Source organism: Sabethes cyaneus, chromosome 2, assembly GCF_943734655.1.
Source record: "Sabethes cyaneus chromosome 2, idSabCyanKW18_F2, whole genome shotgun sequence".
NCBI classification, from domain to species: domain Eukaryota; kingdom Metazoa; phylum Arthropoda; class Insecta; order Diptera; family Culicidae; genus Sabethes; species Sabethes cyaneus.
Genome location: NC_071354.1, coordinates 140,530,642 through 140,550,015, shown reverse-complemented (window position 1 = coordinate 140,550,015; position 19,374 = coordinate 140,530,642). Strand labels below are relative to the sequence as shown.

At 39.6% G+C, this 19,374-nt stretch overlaps 1 long non-coding RNA gene across 1 annotated transcript; it reads left to right on the top strand.

Annotated features, from left to right (window-relative positions):
• LOC128737663 (uncharacterized) lies at positions 1–1,312 on the top strand. The gene is made up of 3 exons (XR_008412044.1): positions 1–100; positions 190–392; positions 455–1,312. It is a non-coding gene; the product is annotated as an uncharacterized LOC128737663 (long non-coding RNA).
• Positions 1,313–19,374: the final 18,062 nt, after the last annotated feature.

Sequence of the window (19,374 nt, the reverse complement as noted above, 5' to 3'; positions counted from 1 at the left end):
TAGATTACATAAAAACCTTTTACACACTTTTTGTCAATTACCTGGTAGTCTGTTCTCTGTGGTTAAAGTTTAAGTCGAGGTTTAAGTCACAACGTCACAGGTACTTGTACACAAAACCAAGCCAATAATAAATACGATAACTATCTGGTAAATATAAACAACTGACGATAGAAATAAATATTTTTGAAGGGATAAAGTTTACCAGCATCAGGAAAAAATATGCTGCAAGGTTTGTTTGGAACCATGTTTACAGCATCGGTTGCTGTTGTTATGCTTTTAGCAGGTGTTTTGGGTCCTACAATCTATCGATCCATCAGGTCGCAACCGGCGCACGACTATGATTCAGGTTCAAGTTATAATTATCGGCGTAATTACAACAGAAACCAAGATGAGTAAGGGAAATTAACATAAAGCATTAGTGCACAATACCTGATATGCTTTATTTTTATTACAGAAACTAGCTGACCCGGCAGACTTCGTAGTTCGTACTGCCAATTGTAGGGGAGACTGCGACAGGTTCAGTCCAATTTTGTTTTCAGTCCGTAAAATACTTAATCAGAATGTTTTAATTATGAGTGTTATATACCACAGAGAACAGATTTACAGATTTTTTGTGTGTAAAATCTGTCGGTAGCGCCCTCCAGAAATAGTTTGCCAAACGCATAAAAAATGTCCATGTACCCTTATCCTAGGACAGGACATGTTTATTGTTTTGGCGATTCCCTTTCAAAATTTACTATACGGCAATGAAAAGTGTTTCCAAGAATGCAGCTCCAGTTTATGATAGAAGCCACTTGTCCTAGTTGATCACTAATTACACAAAACAGATTCAATTCGGCCGAATTACACTTTCACTTGAGTTTAGTTTGTTTTATGCTAACACGCCGCGTTAAACAAACTGTTAAAATTCTAGTAACGTTAAAAATTTGATGGTCTCAGTGTTTGCTGTGGTTTCCAGCAACACTTTTGCGCTTCTCTTGTGAATTTTTGTTTCTACAGTTGCACGCATGAAATCAGCCAATCAGGAAGCTGGCTCTTTTGCGATACAACATGTCATGTCCTGTCCTAGCCGTTATCAATATTTCCAAGAATATTTCTTTGTGCTGGAGTTCATAGCACCGATGGCAGCGACATCAAGATTTAGTTTGCCACTTACTGCTCTATTGAAGGATACTCGTATTACATAAAAACATTTTACACACTTTTTGTCAATTACCTGATAGTCTGTTCTCTGTGGTTATACTTCATTAGAAAGGTATTTCTATTGTCTATACAGAAAAAATTGCAAAATATTTGATTTTGGAAAAATAAAAAAAAGGTCATTTCTATGAAGGTCCTTAAAATTCGCGTAAAAAAATGTTGCTGCAGGTTGAGAAATTTTTCCTTATCTATACCTATAAAAAAGGATTTCTGTCTGTCTGTCCGTATGTTCCTTATAGAATCGAAAACTACTGAACCAATCGGCATGAAAATTTGGCATGTGGGTGTTTTCGGTGACAAGAATTTATTCTATGGTAAATTGAGACCCCTCCATTCTTTATAATGGGAATTATAATTCCTCTCCTCTTTAAAAGGGGGGGCTTCCATACAAATTTCCTCATAATTCGAGAACTAATCAAGCAAATGGAACCAAATTTGGCATGTGAAGGTTTTCGAGGGCAAGAATATTTTCTATAGAAAATTAGGACCCCTCCCCACTTTAAGAGGGGGGGGGGGGCTCCTGTACCAAAGAAACACAATTTTCCTCATAACTCGAGAAGTAATTAAGCAAATGGAACCAAATGTGGCATGTGGGTGTTTTTAGAGACAAAATTTTTTTCTATGATGAATTGGGACCCCTACCCGTTTTAGGAGGGGGGATCCTATACAAATGAAATACAAATTTCCTCATAACTGAAGAACTAATCAAGCAAATGGAACAAAATTTGGCATGTGAAAGTTTTCAAGGGCAAGAATATTTTCTATGGTGAATAAGGAGCCCTCCCCACTTTAAGAGGGGGGGCTCCTATACAAACGAAATACAAATTTCCTCATAACTCGAGAACTAATCAAGCAAATGGAACCAAATTTGACACGTGGGTGTTTTTGGAGACAAATTTTTTTTCTATGATGAATTGGGACCCCTCCCCACTTTAGGAGGGGGGGCTCCTATACAAATGAAATGCAAATTTCCTCATAACTCGAGAACTAATCAAGCAAATAGAACCAAATTTGGCATGTGGAGGTTTCTGGAGGCAAACATATTTTCTATGGTGAATTAGGACCCCTCCCAACTTTAAGAGGGGGTGCTTCTACACAAATGAAATACAAATTTCCTCATAATTCGAGAACTAATCAAGCAAATGGAACCATATTTGGCATGTGGGTGTTTTTGGAGGCAACCATTTTTTCTATGATGAATTAGGACCCCTTACCTTTTTAAGAGGGGGGGCTCTCATACAAACGAAATACAAATTTCCTCATAACTCTAGAACTAATCAAGCAAATGGAACCAAATTTATCACCCACATGATAAATTTGGTTCCATTTGCTTGATTAGTTCTAGAGTGTTTGTAGGCAAGAATATTTTCTATGGTTTATTTTCTATGGATTTCCTCACTTTAAGAGGAGGGGGGGGGGCTCCTATACAAATGAAAAACAAATTTCCTCATAACTCGAGAACTAATCAAGCGAATGGAACCAAATTTGACATGTAAGTGGTTTTGGACGCAAGATTTTTTTCTATGGTGAATTGAGACCCCTCTCTTCTTTAGAAAGCGAGTTATGGCCCATCTCCCTTTAAGAGGGTGGGCTTCCATACAAATGAAATGCAAATTTCCTCTTATCTCGAGAACTAATCAATCAAATGGAACCAAATTTGGCATGTGGGAGTTTTAGATGGCAGAAATTTTTTCTATGGTGAATTACGACCCCTTCCCCTTTTAAGAGGGGAGCTCCCATACAAATGAAATTCAAATTTCCTTATAACTTGAGAACTAATCAAGCAAATGGAACCAAATTTGGCATGTGGGAGATTTTGGAGTCTTGAATTTATTTTACGATAGTTAGAGACCTCTCACCCCTGTGGTAGGGGGATATGGACTCTCATACAAATAAAACAGAAATTTTTGCGAAACTCAAAAACTAATCGAACTCGAGAAATTCGAGACTCTTCCATAAAACATTAGTCAATACAAGACCACAAAAACTATCTATAGTAACACTAGATCATTCAGGACGAGACGGTCGCGAGTGTTGCCGGTGACCCGCCGTCGCAAGCGCCGCCCACTGGGGGCTTGCAAAACTCGAGATTGTGGCAAAGATCATTCGAGATTCATGATTTATGTACAACACAGGTTAATTTGTGGCAATACGAAGTTTGTCGGGTCAGCTAGTAATATATAAACAAAGTATAATTAGAACTCATGCTGGATGCCAATAGAAGCTATACATTTCATGAATCTTTCAGAAATGTTCGTTGCCTTTTCTAAAAATTCCATGTCAGAAACAAACTGACGAGGCTTGGGTTGGAACATCATAAATGGATGTAATTGTTTGGTCCAAGACATTGAACTTACACACTTAAACTCGCATTTTAACTAAACGATTCCTGGGACTGTGTTTCTTTAAACTCATTGGACATTTTCGTACCTGTGATATAACAAAGATTTTTATGACTACAAATTGCAATTTATATATTGGTTGTACTCATTTATAATATTATCCAGAATATCATCGTTTGCAATGGGTAAGGTTCTAATTCCCAGGTTCTAATCATAAGATAATTTTGGCATTCAATTAAAACGGAGTAGCTTTTCATGTGGGTAAGTCCCGTATCTGAAGCGGATTCATAAGTAAATCGATGATTCATGAGTTAATGCTTCCAGTTTATCCAGGATTCATAAGTCCTTTTTGGTAAGATCCAATGCCTTTTTTTGTTGCAGGCACTAAAAAGTATCAAAAAAATTATTCAGTGTTTTTAACATAGTGATGAATGATACTTTCGGAAAATGTTGCTGCCTGCTCAAAAAAAAAAACATTGTGAAGAACGAAAGTACCATTTCTGCAAATTCTTAATGCCTTTTATAGTTTATGCTTGCTATCTTGGCTTGGCAGGGAAGTGTTTTGCATGGTTACCAAAAACGATTGTTTTTTTTTTCCATGTGTGGACTCATTACTGCGACCAGTATAGTTGATCTATTGTAATATCGCCCGGGTGTTTGCTGTATGACCTGCACTGCATTTCTTTTTGCTATAACCGCTATTGAGTGAGCGATATGCTTATTAAATTTTATGCGTGCTTGCGTGTATTGGGGTTTACCCTTCCTTCAAAGCTTAATCTACTTTACCCACTTATTCCTCGCTGTCAGCACTATCCCATATTATAGCCGTCCCTGGCGAGGACTCATTCGTACCTCTGACCAGTACACTTAACTATAGGAGGGACATTTGCACTGTTAAGAGGCTTCAGAGGGTAAATATAGAATTCAGCACGAAGGAAGGGTAAATGGAGGGGCCTGAGAATAAACCCATGCTAAAGTCACTTGACATCGAGAATGGCTTGATTCTACTAAGATTCGAACCCACGACCACTCGCTTGTCAAAGCAGACTCGGTAACCTTGCGGCTACGGAGCCCCCCAAAAACGATTGTTTAGCGTTGCCATATTAACCTATTGATGAACCCAAACTCTTTGGAAAAGTGAGAAAAATGAGTGCTTGTGAAGGGACCGTGAGTGACTTTCCCACGTCCCTTCTGGTACTTGGAAAAATCGCTCGCGTGTTGTCTGTATAGTTTGTGCTAATATCATAACAATCTGACCATGCATTCAAAAATTATCATCTTTTAAAAACAAAAATTCCGAAAATTATTAATGCGCGAATTATTCCTTTTTTACTTTTGAAGGAAAAGGACATATAGAACCAAATGATTGACCTTAAAAGTTTTTCTATGAGTAAATTTCATGCATTGTTTCAATTTTGTAATATATCTGAATTGAAAAAATATCTGAGCAGAGCTTTAGACATGAAAAAGGAAAAGAGAAATTGGACTTTTTCTTACCTGGCGCTCCACTAGATAATTATCTTTGCATGAAAAACAGAACTTAAGGTTTTTTTGTGTGTACTTTCATGATAAAATAGTCATTAGCTTGATCGCATCGTTTTTACGGTGTTGCCCGTTAGAGGGTTAAATGAGCAATTGATCTATTATCTACATGTAAAAAATAAAAACATAAATATCTGTAATGATTTTTTATTTTTTATTGCGATTTGAAAACACGTCCAAAAAATAGAGTATTTTTTCCATGCGGGGTGAAACACGCCCACTAACGGGGTAAAACCGCCATAGCGTATAACTTTAACAATATTCAACCGATTTGAACGAAACTGGTGGCATTGGATTCGTGAATTTATCTAATTGAAATAAATTAAATCAGTTTGATATCAAACAATACATGGTTCCCCGAGATTCGCAATTTCGAAAGAGTGTCCGGCAAACCACTCGTATTGAAAGAATATCAGTAATATATGTACCAACAGTCTTGAAATTGATACCGTGTAGTTTCCTTTGACAAGATGGATCGGATCGGATCTAAGATAAAATATAACAATATGGGTATTAAAGTTCCTGCAATTGATCCGGTAAGTCATTTTTTGACATTTCAAATTGTTCTGATTGATGAACCAGATACATATTATTTTTGCATTGCTAAGAAAATTTGCTATATTTTCATAAAAAAATGTTTATTCCATGATATTTGTTCCAAGAGGGAGGAGTTATTGAAAAAAGCTATGTCCGAGAAAACAAAGAAATGTCCATAGCGCCCGCAGGGAAAATTTTCGATTTAGATTTTTTCAAACAGTCTACCAGCTACAAGTTAAGCACATTTACATTGTTTTATGTAAATTTGAGATTCTTTGGTCCAAACTACAGACGGTAGATACTCTACAAACGCGCAAAGAGCGTGGCATAAAACACCAATCGAACCGTCAAATCGAGACACCAAATGAGCAAGTAAACAAACTTGTGTTTCGTGTAGGCAGGGAAGACTAATAGCGAATTCATAAATTAACCTGGGTTCGTGCTGACTCGAACCCGAAATTTATGAACGATACGGGCAGTTTGACAGATCGACCCGTAAACCGTAATGCTAGACAGTTTTAACCTGCGCTTCAAATTGAATGCTGTCAGTTTAACCGACATGCAATCTCGGTTAATTTATGAACGCTTTGACAGCACTTCGATTAAAACTGAGTGCTAATCGACCTGAGCCAGATTAGTTTATGAATTCGCTATAAGTTTTGTAATCTACCTGAAATGTTCAAACTTAAACTATTGATTTACTAACAACATATGGATTAGTCACCCTTAATATATCATATAATGCTATAAATAATTCGATTGGCTTGTTCAATTTGCAAAATATGCGTGGTAACTCGCACGTTCCACGAAACGTATCTCGCGATTCACGCAACTTAATGCTGATTAGGAAGATTGATCCAATTCTTACTGGTTGCCAAAACTGTTTAAATAAAATAAACAAAAAAAAAGTGTTGCCGAATTGGTAATTGTGTTTGTGGCAGCATATTACTAGAGGATTTGCCTGGAATGTGTAATGTGCGGTAATTATTATTATTTAGGTAGTCGTGGAATCGAAACCACAACGAACATTGCATGGATTATTGAAGATATTATAGAAGACAACTAGTTGCTTCTGGTGCTGGTGGACAATTTAATGTATATTACCGCCAGAACCCAGAAGCAAAGTATTGTCACTGCAAAACTGGCTATTTTCAATGATCCACTGCTCAGGATTGCTAATAAATTTCTCAGAAAATTTAACAAATCAGGAAAAAAGTACCAATCCGGCTTCCTATGTCGGAAAACCGGCCTTTTTGCAGAATTGACCGGCCACCGGCTTTGCAGGTGAAAAACCGGCCACATGGCAACCCTACCCGCCGGACCCGCTTACCGTTTAGATAATCAGCAGCCCCGTCTGCAGCTGACTACGTAGTATTTCCGCAGCATTTTTCGTAAGAAGAATCTTCAAGCACTGACCAACTGACATGACACATATAGAAGAAAATCCTTTAAAAACCACCGTCCTACACATTTTGCTTGCACACTAGCACCCTCTGTCATGCATGTTGCGGAGTAGCTTGCATTTGCAGGATTTTATGCTGTAGGGTTTTTACATTTGTATGGTTTTATACTGAAAACTCGAAGCAACACTCGCGCGCCGCGGTGGGGTCATGTTGCGAAACATGCTTTTTTGAAAAATGAGTGGTTTTTGATTGGACGATGGAATTAACGCGAGTGTCTCGTCTGTTTGTCTGTGCTACATCAATCCACAGCTTCCTGCGAAATGCTTTCGTCCGATAATTTATCCTGAAAGGTTTCACAAGCAGCACTTGCAACATCTTCCATGTTACTATTAGGTCTTGTTTAAATTGCAAAAAACTTCACCGGTTACAGTATTGAAACACGCAACAAATAAGCAACTTCATGTTATTAATACGTTGGATTCAGGTTATCCAATACTCATACTGGCTGTCACAAATATATTAGTATATATTAATAGATGTTGCAAGTGCTGCGTGTGAAACCTTTCAGGATAAATTATCGGACGAAAGCATTTCGCAGGAAGCTGTGGATTGATGTAGTATTAGTTTTGTAATTTCTGCCTTTCCTTGTTATAAATTTGCACAATCCTCAATCGCGCAACGTACCATTCTGCAGATAAGACATGAAACCGAAAATCAAAATCGGTTTTAAATAAATAATAGTTACCCTTATTAAGCTGCACGCCGGCTAGATGTTGCCAAAAATTGAACGGAGATTCACGTAAAAATATATCGGAAATACAAATATCCGTAAACAATGAAAAAATAGCAAAAATAACAAATTCACAGTGCAATCGTATGGCTTTTTGAACTTTCATACGTCACGCACAAAATTCAATATGGCTGTTTATATTGCTGATTGCAAGGAAAGTTGAACCATCCAAAGTGCGATATCGCTCATAAAAGTGCTATTTTGCATTAAATCGTTTCGGTATCTTCGGCGCACTTTTTCGTTATATTCCATGCAATAAGTGCGCCGAAGAGACCAAAACGATTTAATGCAAAATAGCACTTTTATGAGCGATATCGCACTTTGGATGGTACAATTTTCCTTGCAATTGACAATAGTACCTGTGTAAATAGTAATCACAAGAGATTAATTACTATAGTCACAGAGAACAGACTAATTAACAAAAAGTGTGTAAAAGGTTTTTATGTAATCAACAAGTAATCCTTCAATAGACCACCCCTCGAGCAGTAAGTAGCAAACTAAGGCTGTGAACCATTTCGCGAAATTTTTAACTTTTATTTTGGTTAAAATTTGACAGTTCGATGGTTATTTCTCCTTGAGTGGTTAAAATTAGTTCAGAATGTGAACCATTTCATATTTGACGGATTGTTAGTTTTTTTGATCAATGAGAGCATATAAGGTGAGGATGAAAATATTGTTTTTTTCTGTCCGTGTTAAAATCGGAGGAATTTTTGATGTTCATTTGCTTTTATTTGATAGATAAAATTCATCTCATTGCAACCCGGGTTGTTTGAACATATTTATAATGCGATAAGCATCCATACCAATGTAAAAAAAATCTAACGAAAAATCAGTGAAACTTGTCGAAGCTCTCTTCCTCACCTGTGCATATCTCATTGGCTCTCAGAACTTGGTTAAAGCTACCCGCTTAGGAAAAATTCGGATGCCCGGCAGAAATCGAACAGAATCAATATGGCGCCGGCAAAATTTGACATTCAGAACCGGTTCGTCTTCTTCGTTTTTCGCTCGCTTTTCTGTATGTCAAAAATGACATTTTAAAATGGAAGATACGTGTTTCACACAATGCTGCCTAATGTTGCAGTTCTGCATTACAGGTAAGAAAATAATATTCAACGTGTTTCTGAGGGATTTAGTTTCTGTTTTTAAAGCCTCACGAAACGTTTTAAATGGTCGATTCCAATAACGTGCGTGCTCCGTGCATTCTTTTTGTTTTCAGACCAAAGGTCCCGCTCATCTGGTTTCAGCTTCTGAAATGCACCGAAAACTAACAAAAATAAGCTGAACGTAAGAATGAACAATAAAGTAGTGTAAAATGCGCAAATGTATCTATGTATTGTATTGTATTTATTATTGATGACAGCTTTTTTTAATTAAAAAGTTATGCAAAAAACACAAACCGGTTGAATCGGTTTCGGTATCGGTTCTGTCCGTCATGGCTGGCAGAAATCGAACAAAAATCTGGCTGACAAAACCGTCAGGCGAAATTTCTGCCAGAATCGGTTGTTGCATTTCTGCTAGTTTTCACGGGTGACGGCGGCCAGAAATCCGGCAGAATGCCTGGCAGAAAAAGTTTTTCGCTGCCAGATTTTTGTTCGATTTCTGCTGGACGCGCCTAAGCGGGTAACCATGCTCCCGAGCAGGGTACCCCGCTTAGGCGCGTCCGGCAGAAATCGAACAAAAATCTGGCAGCGAAAAACTTTTTCTGCCAGACATTCTGCTGGAATTCTGGCCGCCGTCACCCGTGAAAACTAGCAGAAATGCAACAACCGATTCTGGCAGAAATTTCGCCTAACGGTTTTGTTTTGATTTTTCTGCCGGATTTCTGTACGATTTCTGCCCGACGTGTCCAATAGAACCGATTTTGAACCGATTCGGTTTATTTTGGGTTTTTATTGTTATTGAATCGATAGAAAATTGTCATCTTAAAAAATAATAAAATTGAACTGAATACTTTTCTGTATTTTTATTATTTTTCAGTCATCCAGTCAGTTCAGCCAACAATGAATGTATTTTGTCTTACATTTAATATATCATTCGCGTAATGAATTTTTGTTTAATTTTTTTTTCAAAGTGTCATTATGATTATTTAACACTTTTTTCATTGTAGTTTCGATAGAAGCATTAGTTTCGTCTGGGAACGAGTCATGAATTAAATCTGCAAAAAAAGTTCTATTAGTATCTACCTGACTGCATCGTCCAGTTATAATATTTAGATTATAATAATCGGTTCTATTATTCCGTAATCTTCTAGATTTTCAGTTTTTCTCGTTCAACATGAAAAAGTTGCTCTTGAAAATATATTAATATACAAAGAATGCGTTTTCATGAACTGAAATATCAATTTGCGAAAATATTAAACATCAAATACTTACAGTAAACCAAAAAAGTATTCGGACAGCAGAGAAAGAAAGTTAAAATAAACGTTTTGTCTCGCTTAACAACAGCATTCTGTCCAGATTTAAGCCCCATTGAATATCTTTTGAAACCATTTCAAAACTATAATGAGAAATCATTCGATTTCTAATCAAAATGACTTAAAACGAGCTCTTGTAAAAAAAAATTATCTGCTAAGACGCTCCAAAAACTTCAGTCGTTTCATACAGGAATATTTGAAAATTTGGTTGATTTTACCCAAACAGATTGAAATCTATAACTATAAAAATGGATTTCTGTCTGTCTGTCTGTCTGTCTGTCTGTCCCTATGCTCCTTATAGAATCGAAAAGTACTGAGCCGATAGGCGTGAAAATTTGCATGTAGGGGTTTTTGGGGCTAGGGAAGGTTCTCTCGATGGCAAAAGACCCATCCCCCCACTAAGAGGGGGGGCTCCCATGCAAATCTATGCCTCTAAAAATGGATTTCTGTCTGCCCTATGTTCCTTATAGAATCGAAAATTACTGAACCGATTGGAGTGAAAATTTGCATGTAGGGGTTTTTGGTGCCAGAGAAGGTTCTTATGATGGTTAGCGATCCCTCCCCCACTAAGAGGGGGGGGGGGGGCTTCCATACAAATCTATATCTATAAAAATGGATTGGCCCGAATGTTCCTTATAGAATCGAAAACTACTAAACCGATCGGCGTAAAACTTTGCATATAGGGCTTTTTGGGGCCAGGGAAGGTTAGAAACCCCTCCCCCACTAAGAACGGGGGCCCCCATACAAATGAAACACAAATTTCTGCATAACTCGAGAACTAATCAAGCAAATGGAACAAAATTTTACATGTGGGTGTTTTTGGAGACAAGAATTTTTTCTATGGTAAATTGAGACCACTCCCCACTTTAGGAGGGGGGGCTCCTATACAAATGAAATACAAATTTCCTCATAACTCCAGAACTAATCAAACAAATGGAACCATATTTGGCATGTGGGTGTTTTTGGAGGCATGGATTTTTTCTTTGATGAATTAGGACCCCTTACCTTTTTAGGAGGGGGGCTCCCATACAAATGAAATACAAATTTCATCATAACTCAAGAACTAATCAAGCAAATGGAACCAAATTTAGCATGTGGGTGTTTTTGTAGGCGTTTGTGGGTATTTTGCAGGTAAATTTTTTCTCTACGGTAAATTGAGACTCCTACCCTCTTTAGGAGGGGAGTTATGACCCCTCCCCACTTCAGTAGTGGAGGGGGGCTCCTATACAAATGAAATACAAATATCCGCATAACTAGAAAACTAATCAAGCAAATGGAATCAAATTTGGCATGTGGGGGGTTTTGGAAGAAGGAATTTTTTTATGATGGTTTGAGACCCCTCACTCCTGTGGTAAGGGGATAAGGACTCTCATACAAATAAAACAGAATTTTTTGCGTAACTCAAAAACTAATCGAACTTTATTTTCCTAGATCTACTCACCTCTATTAATATATTTTTGAATCGATGGTTCTATAATTGATGAAGGGACGGTAGGGGAAAGTAATGAAAATTTTTTGGGAAAGGAGGGGAAAGAGTGGAACGCCCCCTTCTTTTTCACTCTTTCCCCTGCTTTCCCAAAAAAAATCATTACTTTCTCCTACCGTCCCTCCATCAATTGTAGAACCTTCGTTTCAAAAAAATATTAAAATTAATGCCTGACCGCATTTCAAGGTCAAAGACTAAAAAACATGAGTTTGACAGATTTTCCGTGAAATGGTACATCCCGCGTAAGGTTTTTCGCGAAATGGTATTCTGCGAAACTCTATATTCCGCGTTAGGGTCAACCGAGAATTGGTGTTCCGCAAAATGGTATTCGGCGAAATGGTTTGTAATGATGGCGAATCTTTCAATGCTATCCGCTTTATTTTATCAGGTTAAGCAATGGGGGGAGTTGTTTTCTTTTTTTCTGTGAGGAAAATTTGTATATAAAACACCCATGAACTGCTCAGAAACTTGCAAAACTCGAGATTGTGACAAAGGTCATTCGAGATTCACGATTTATGCATAACACAGTTTAATTTGTGACAATACGAAGTTTGTCGGGTCAGCTAGTAGATTATAAAGAATGTATATGGTCCTACAAGGCAGTAGTTAAGCGAGAAAGCACATTTATTTCAACTAATAGTAAGCCTCTCGAATGCTTTTTTGACTGCATTTTTAGACAATTCAAACTATATGGACTCTATCTTCAAAACGGAAAGCTTTGCCTCTAATTATTGACATGCATCTAAATATGCTTTAGGTAAACATTGTTTTACAAATATGTGTTATTCCTTGCAAAAATAGTGCGCAAAATCATAAAAAAAATTTATTTGCTGATGTCCGAATGGTGTACGTTTTTATATTTAGAAGATATACATGAGCATTATCCAAAAAATCTGTGTCAACTAGACAGTTTCTTTTAATGCGATGTAACCAGATTTATTAAATGAAATTTTTGGAGCGTCTTAGTAGAATACGAAACCTTAAATTAAAAAAGAAGAAAACTTATCCAATTTAATTCTACTATGTATATTTTATTCACGACAGATACGTATTTCGCCTACGACTTGCAGGCTTCCTCAGTGTCTGTTTTCGAACCCAACAAAACAAACAAAAACAGACACTGAGGAAGCCTGCAGGTCATAGGCGAAATACGTATCTGTCGTGAATAAAATATACATAGTAGAATTAAATTGGATAAGTTTTCTTCTTTTTTAATTCTAGGCAGATTTATTATGCAAAATTTGTTGTTTATTTTGAAGCGCGATCAGAAAAATGGGACTTTTTCCTTCGTCCTTTCGTTCAATAAGAACAACGAAGTAAAGTTGTAGATTGGAATAATTCTCGGGTAATTTTTCAAATAGGCCTATGTGACAATGAGAGATTCTTTTCGCGTCTCCTCTCTTCCACTTTTCACGGCTACATAAATGCATACAAAAGAAAATTTTCAAAACATTTAGCTAACTAGTGACTCCGACAACCGATTCATGTAAAGTTGATGTGTTGAAATGCATTTGTATCGGTGTAAATAACGGAAGCAAGGAGACACGGAGAGAATCTCTCATTGTCGCATAGGTCTATTTGAAAAATTACCCGATCCTACTGACTCTATCTTTGGCGACACATCACACATCGGCAAGCAGCTAGCTTGCGACACATCGGACAGCCAGTTTTCGAGTGTATTTGAACCATTGTTTGCCTTTGCCTCGTTCGGTCACCGGCTTATGTTGGCGAAACATCAGCAAGCAGTTAGCTTGCAACACATCGGACAGCCAGTTTTCGAGTCACATTCGTAGCATAATTTTAAAGGTTGTATTTGAAACATTGTTTGCCTTTGCCTTACGGTGCGCGTCATCAGTCGGTTACCAGCTTTCGTTGGAAACAAATCGGCAAGCAGCTAGCTTGCGACTCATAACATCATAAACATAAAAGTCTATCTTGATTATTGTCCGATAAACAGTATTCTCAGTTCCCACCATTAATCCACACACCAATAACCTATCCCGGGTACCCTTGTCGAGCACTTAAGGGGTAAAAAAATTCGAAGCCCCCCCCATTCCACCCCCTTAAGTGCTACATGAAAACTTATTTTATGAAAAGTTGCAATTTAACTACTTCTTAGATGTCACAGAGTTTCAGTATCCTTGATCAAAGAAAACTTTAGAATTTCGTACTTTGAAAGCTGAAAAGGTACCCGGGTACCCTGTCGAACATATAACGGTTAAAACACACCGTACAATCAAAAATTAAATTGCTTCTAGCCCTAACTTTATGGATACAAACCAAAAACGAGATAGGGCTTTAGGACCCAATTGTCGCCATCCATGGATGTCTAGTCTGCCAAATTTTGACAGTTTTACACACCTGATGGCACCAGGCACGCGGGTTATCGGCATCGATTCACTGAATCCTGCATCGAAAAGCTATTACTAGTAGCTATCACTGCAGTCTGCCCCCGCTTTCCTTCGTGTTAGCGAAATTTGACCCTAAAACTTTACATTTTCACTATTAAGCGTATAAAAAGTTATAAGCTAACATAAAATTGCTGGATATTTTATCTATCCAACGACGTTTATACCTGTTAATACGAAACGAAATAATATTTTCGTTCAGCAGTATAGTAGTTATAAGCATTTGAAATCTTTCATTGAAACGTTACGCCTCTATTTTCGTTTTCACAATGTCGCTTTTACCCTGTATAGTAAACAAAGACGTAGTCCTACGTCAAAAGAATAAACAAAATATTTATCTCTATAATAATTCTTTGCTTCTTACCTTTTAAAAGTTCTACAACGGCCAGATGTTTTGCTGCTTCTGATTTGGGCACTGATCCCGGGATCACATTATTTGGTACATTGCCCGTCCAAGTCCAACGAGTGTTATGGAAAAGTAATCCTTCAAAACTGTATGCGACGAAAGCATATAAGGACTTTTTGCTCCCCATGGACATTTTCTTCCTAAGCGCCCTTTCCATCTGGATATTGTTTGCTTTTATCTCAGTCTCGATTAAATTTAATCCTTCAATTGTTGTTATTGGCCATTTAATTTCACTGTTTGTATTTCCGTTTTGGTCTAATATCTTCGCTAGCATATTTTCTATGTTATTTATTTTTTTTTGCGTTTCCATCATTATTTCGCCCATGTGGTAAATTTTTCGGTACAGTGCTCTCTGTTGTTTCACTATCAAATGATAAAGATATTTGAGTTAGGTTGCAGGTAAATACGTGAGATATATGTAGCATAAGCATAAGCATAGGAAAATACGCGAGATATATGTTGCGAAAAAAATAGCAGAGCAGAGATTCATGTCGGATCACATTATCCATGAAAATGAAGATTTGTACTGCCGCTGGAAGCATAGCATGTAGCATGTTACAAAACACGAAAATGAGAAAATCGCAATCAAAATTGAAAAACTGATTTTTCTTAAATTATTCAGTTATGATTCTATTAATTATCCCTCTTTGAGAAAATGTTGAAAAACTTCAAGCAATTTTTTATATAACTCGAACACATTTTATATGAAATAATATATGGGGTGAAAAAAATATACGTCCATTTTTTCAGTGGGAGAAATTGCCTTCAAATTTTTTTTCGAGTTTTTCTAGTATAAACACCATGTTTTCATTTCTTGTTTTAAGAATACGAAGACTGCTAATTTTTTAACAACTGCAAAATCTATTACATAACGAACTAACGTAATAGTCTAAGATTATTACCATACTTCAATAACTACAAAAAAACCCGAATTAATCCACCTAGCGGAGTGACCTGGCCTTTCTACTAGATTATTTTTTTATTTCTTAGTGTCTGAATATGGATCTAAAAGTCAGTTAGCCATATTTGTAAGCTTCAATTTACTGCGAGCAACTATTGTATTTTTCTACATAAAATGCCAAACATTTCCAATTATAGGTAACAGTATAAGAGAAGAAAATTACGATTGAAATGTTTCAGAGCACTTCCTGCTTAAAACACTGGAAAATGAGCCATTTTTGTTTCGACTATTATTAATTGAAATGCAATTTTGCTGATGTGTTGGATACCACGTAAGGATTCATTTTCCATGAATCTTAATTTTTTTTTCGTCAAGCGTAACTGTTCAAAAGGGCGTATTTAGAAAAGAGATCAATATTTAATCCAGCTTTCCACGAGCAATAATGGCGGATATTGAGCACAAGTGGGCACAATCTTTTGACATTCATTGGAGTTCGACGAAGTGCGACGTTGCAATCATTCCGGAGCCGTATCGAATTTCCTCCGATAACGGTAAGTGGATAGCAGACAGAGCAGGAATGGCCGCGATATTGGTGACGGGCAGATATCCCATCCAGGAGGTGGTTACAAACCGACACGAGGGTTTCGTGGTCTCCAAAATTAACGGAGTCTTCGTGTGCAGCTGCTATGCTCCCCCAAGGTGGACGCTGGAACAATTCTGCCGCATGCTGGACGAACTAACTGGTGAGCTCATTGGACGGAGACCGATCGTCATAGGAGGTGACTTCAACGCCTGGGCAACCGAATGGGGAAGTAGATGTACGAACGCCAGAGGAGCCAGCCTCCTTGAAGCACTGGCAACGCTCGAAGTAGAGCTGAGCAACGTTGGAATCACCAGCACCTTCCGCAGAGATGGCCGAGAATCTATCATCGACGTCACCTTCTGCAGCCCGTCGCTGAGAACCGACATTAACTGGAGAGTGTGCGAAGAGTTCACGTACAGTGATCACCAAGCTATACGGTACACTATCGGCCAACGGAACCCCGTGGCAGCACAAACAGGAAGAATTCGAGAGCGGCAGTGGAAAATGGAGGCATTCGATAAGGACCTCTTTGTTGAGGCACTACGACCACACAGCGAAGCCCAGAATTGTGATGCTGACGAGCTGACCGATGCGCTAACCAGAGCATGCGACACAACCATGCCGAGGAAGGTGGAGCCTAAAAACCGACGGCGTCCGTTCTACTGGTGGAACGAGTCACTCAATGCATAACGAGCTAACTGCAACAGAGCTAGAAGGTGCTTCCAGAGAGCAAGAAGTACCGAGACTAGAGAGGAAAGAAGAAGTGACCTCCGCGCTGCCAAGGCCGCACTGAAATACGCGATTAAGCAGAGCAAAACAAACTCCTTTAAGGAGCTTTGTAGAGCAGTCGATTCCAACCCCTGGGGCGATGCATACCGAATAGTGATGGCAAGCATCAGGGGCCCAGAAATGCCAGCCGAAGGATGCCCAGATAAGCTAAAAATGATAATTAAAGGACTTTTCCCGGAACACGAGCCAACGTCCTGGCCCCTACCCCTTACCGGGTGCTAGAGGATGAGAACGCTGACGAGAGAAGAGTCTCCAATGACGAACTTGATTCAATCGCGAAAGACCTGAAGATGAAGAAGGTGCCGGGCCCGGATGGGATCCCCAATGCAGCTCTTAGGAGGCAATCCATGCATTTCCAGACATGTTCCGCACGGTGATGCAAAACTGCCTAAACGAGGGACACTTTCCAGACAAGTGGAAAATCCAGAAGTTGGCACTGTTGCCAAAACCAGGAAAACCGCCGGGGGATCCAGCATCATATCGACCAATCTGCCTGATGGACACACTGGGAAAGTTGCTAGAAAGGATTATCCTGAACATGCTATCCATATATACGGAGGGCGATTACGGACTAACACAAAGGCAGTTTGGGTTCCGGAAGGGAAGGTTCACACTAGATGCGATCCGGACTGTCGTCGAGACAGCACAGAAGGCGTCCAAGCAGAAACGTAGAGGAAACCGCTACTGCGCAGTGGTCATTATCGACGTTAAGAATGCATTCAACAGCGCCAGCTGGGAAGCCATCGCAGCAGCGCTCCACAGAATGAGAGTCCCCGACTATCTGTGTCGCGTTCTGAAGAGCTACTTCACGAATCGGATGCTAGTATACCGGATGAACCTCGGAAAGGAAACGAACGTGATCACGGCGGGCGTTCCACAAGGGTCAATACTCGGTCCATCTCTCTGGAACAGTATGTACGACGGCGTGCTAACCCTAGAGCTACCAACGGAAGTGGAAATCGTCGGCTTAGCGGACGACATCGTGATGACGGTTACATGCGAATCGCTAGAGGAAGTGGAGGCGTTGGCGGCTCCGGCGGAGTCAATCTGCACGGTGGAGAGTTGGATGCAGAACGCGAAACTGCAAATAGCGCACCATAAAACGGAGGTACTAGTGGTGAGTAATCGGAGAGCAGTTCAACACGTGGGGATTACCGTAGGCGAACATACCATAACCTCAAAACGCGAGGTGAAGCACCTGGGCGTGATGATCGACAATCGGCTAAAATTCAACGGTCATGTTGACTACGCATGCGAAAGAGCAGCGAAAGCCATCAGTGCACTCTCTAGGATTATGCCGAATAACTTTAGACCAAGCAGTAGCAAGAGGCGCCTCTTAGCCAGTGTATCATCGTCGATACTGCGGTATAGCGAACCAGCCTGGATTACAGCATTCCAAACTCAGCGCAACAGAGCGAAGTTGAGAAGTACGGCCCGATTAATGGCCATTCGAGTTGTGAGCGCGTGCAGGACTATCTCATCAGAAGCTGTGAGCGTAATCGCTGGGATGATTCCCATCGACATCAACCTGATGGAGGACTACTGATGGAGAAAGGTAGCTGGACCCACAGGCTCATATCGACTCTCTCGGTTTGGGTGAATAGGAAGCACGGGGAGGTGAACTTTTACCTAACGCAGTTCGTGTCTGGTCATGGTTGCTTCAGGCAATACCTTTACCGGTTCGGGCACGCCAGGTCGCCCTTATGCCCGGAATGTGGGAACGTAGAAGAAACAGCAGAGCACGTAGTTTTTGACTGTCCCAGATTTGCAGCATGGAGGGATGATCTGCCTTCCGGTCTTAACGTCGAAAATATGGTGGAGGAAATGTGTCGCAACGAGAGCATTTGGAATGCCGTCAATATCGCAATCGCATGCATAATGTCTGATCTGCAGCGTAAGTGAAGAGCGGAACAGCGAGCTAGCATCGCCAGTTAAGTTATTTTGGACGAAAGGTGGCCTAGGGAACAAACCTCTCTGAGCCGCATATGACGCCCCAAAGTAACGCGATTCGGGGCGCGGTAAAACCCTAGACTGGATTCATATGTATGGGGATGGGATTTATCCCGAAATAGTCCCAATACTCAGATCGGTGTTTGTTGAAATAGGCATAGCAAAGAAACCCTGCGAGGGTGGCTGTGACGGAGTGCGCGTCATGTTGGAGGGCACTTTCTAATCGGTACACGTCTCGTCAGGTCAAGAAATCCCGCGAGGGTGGCTGTGACGGGGTGCACGTTATGACTGTCGGCACCTTCTAATCGGTACACGTCTTGATGGGTACTGCGAGCTAGCTGCGCAAATGACCAGTTACGATAGCCTGGGTTGATAACTGCAAAGTGCATGAGCACGGCATCCCCTCGATATGCCTGAATGATAAACGCTAGAAAGCGTGATAATTGGAAAAGTGCAAGAGCACAGCCTCCCCCTGATGTAATAGTTCATTGTGGTGCCGGGGGATGTAGGCAGAGGGCAAGGATGAGGTTTTGGTGGGTGAGAGTCCCACACAACGTCCGGGTTGGCTCCGGATAAGAACATTAGTTTTCCGAAACCTTGTAAAAAAAAACATACATACATACA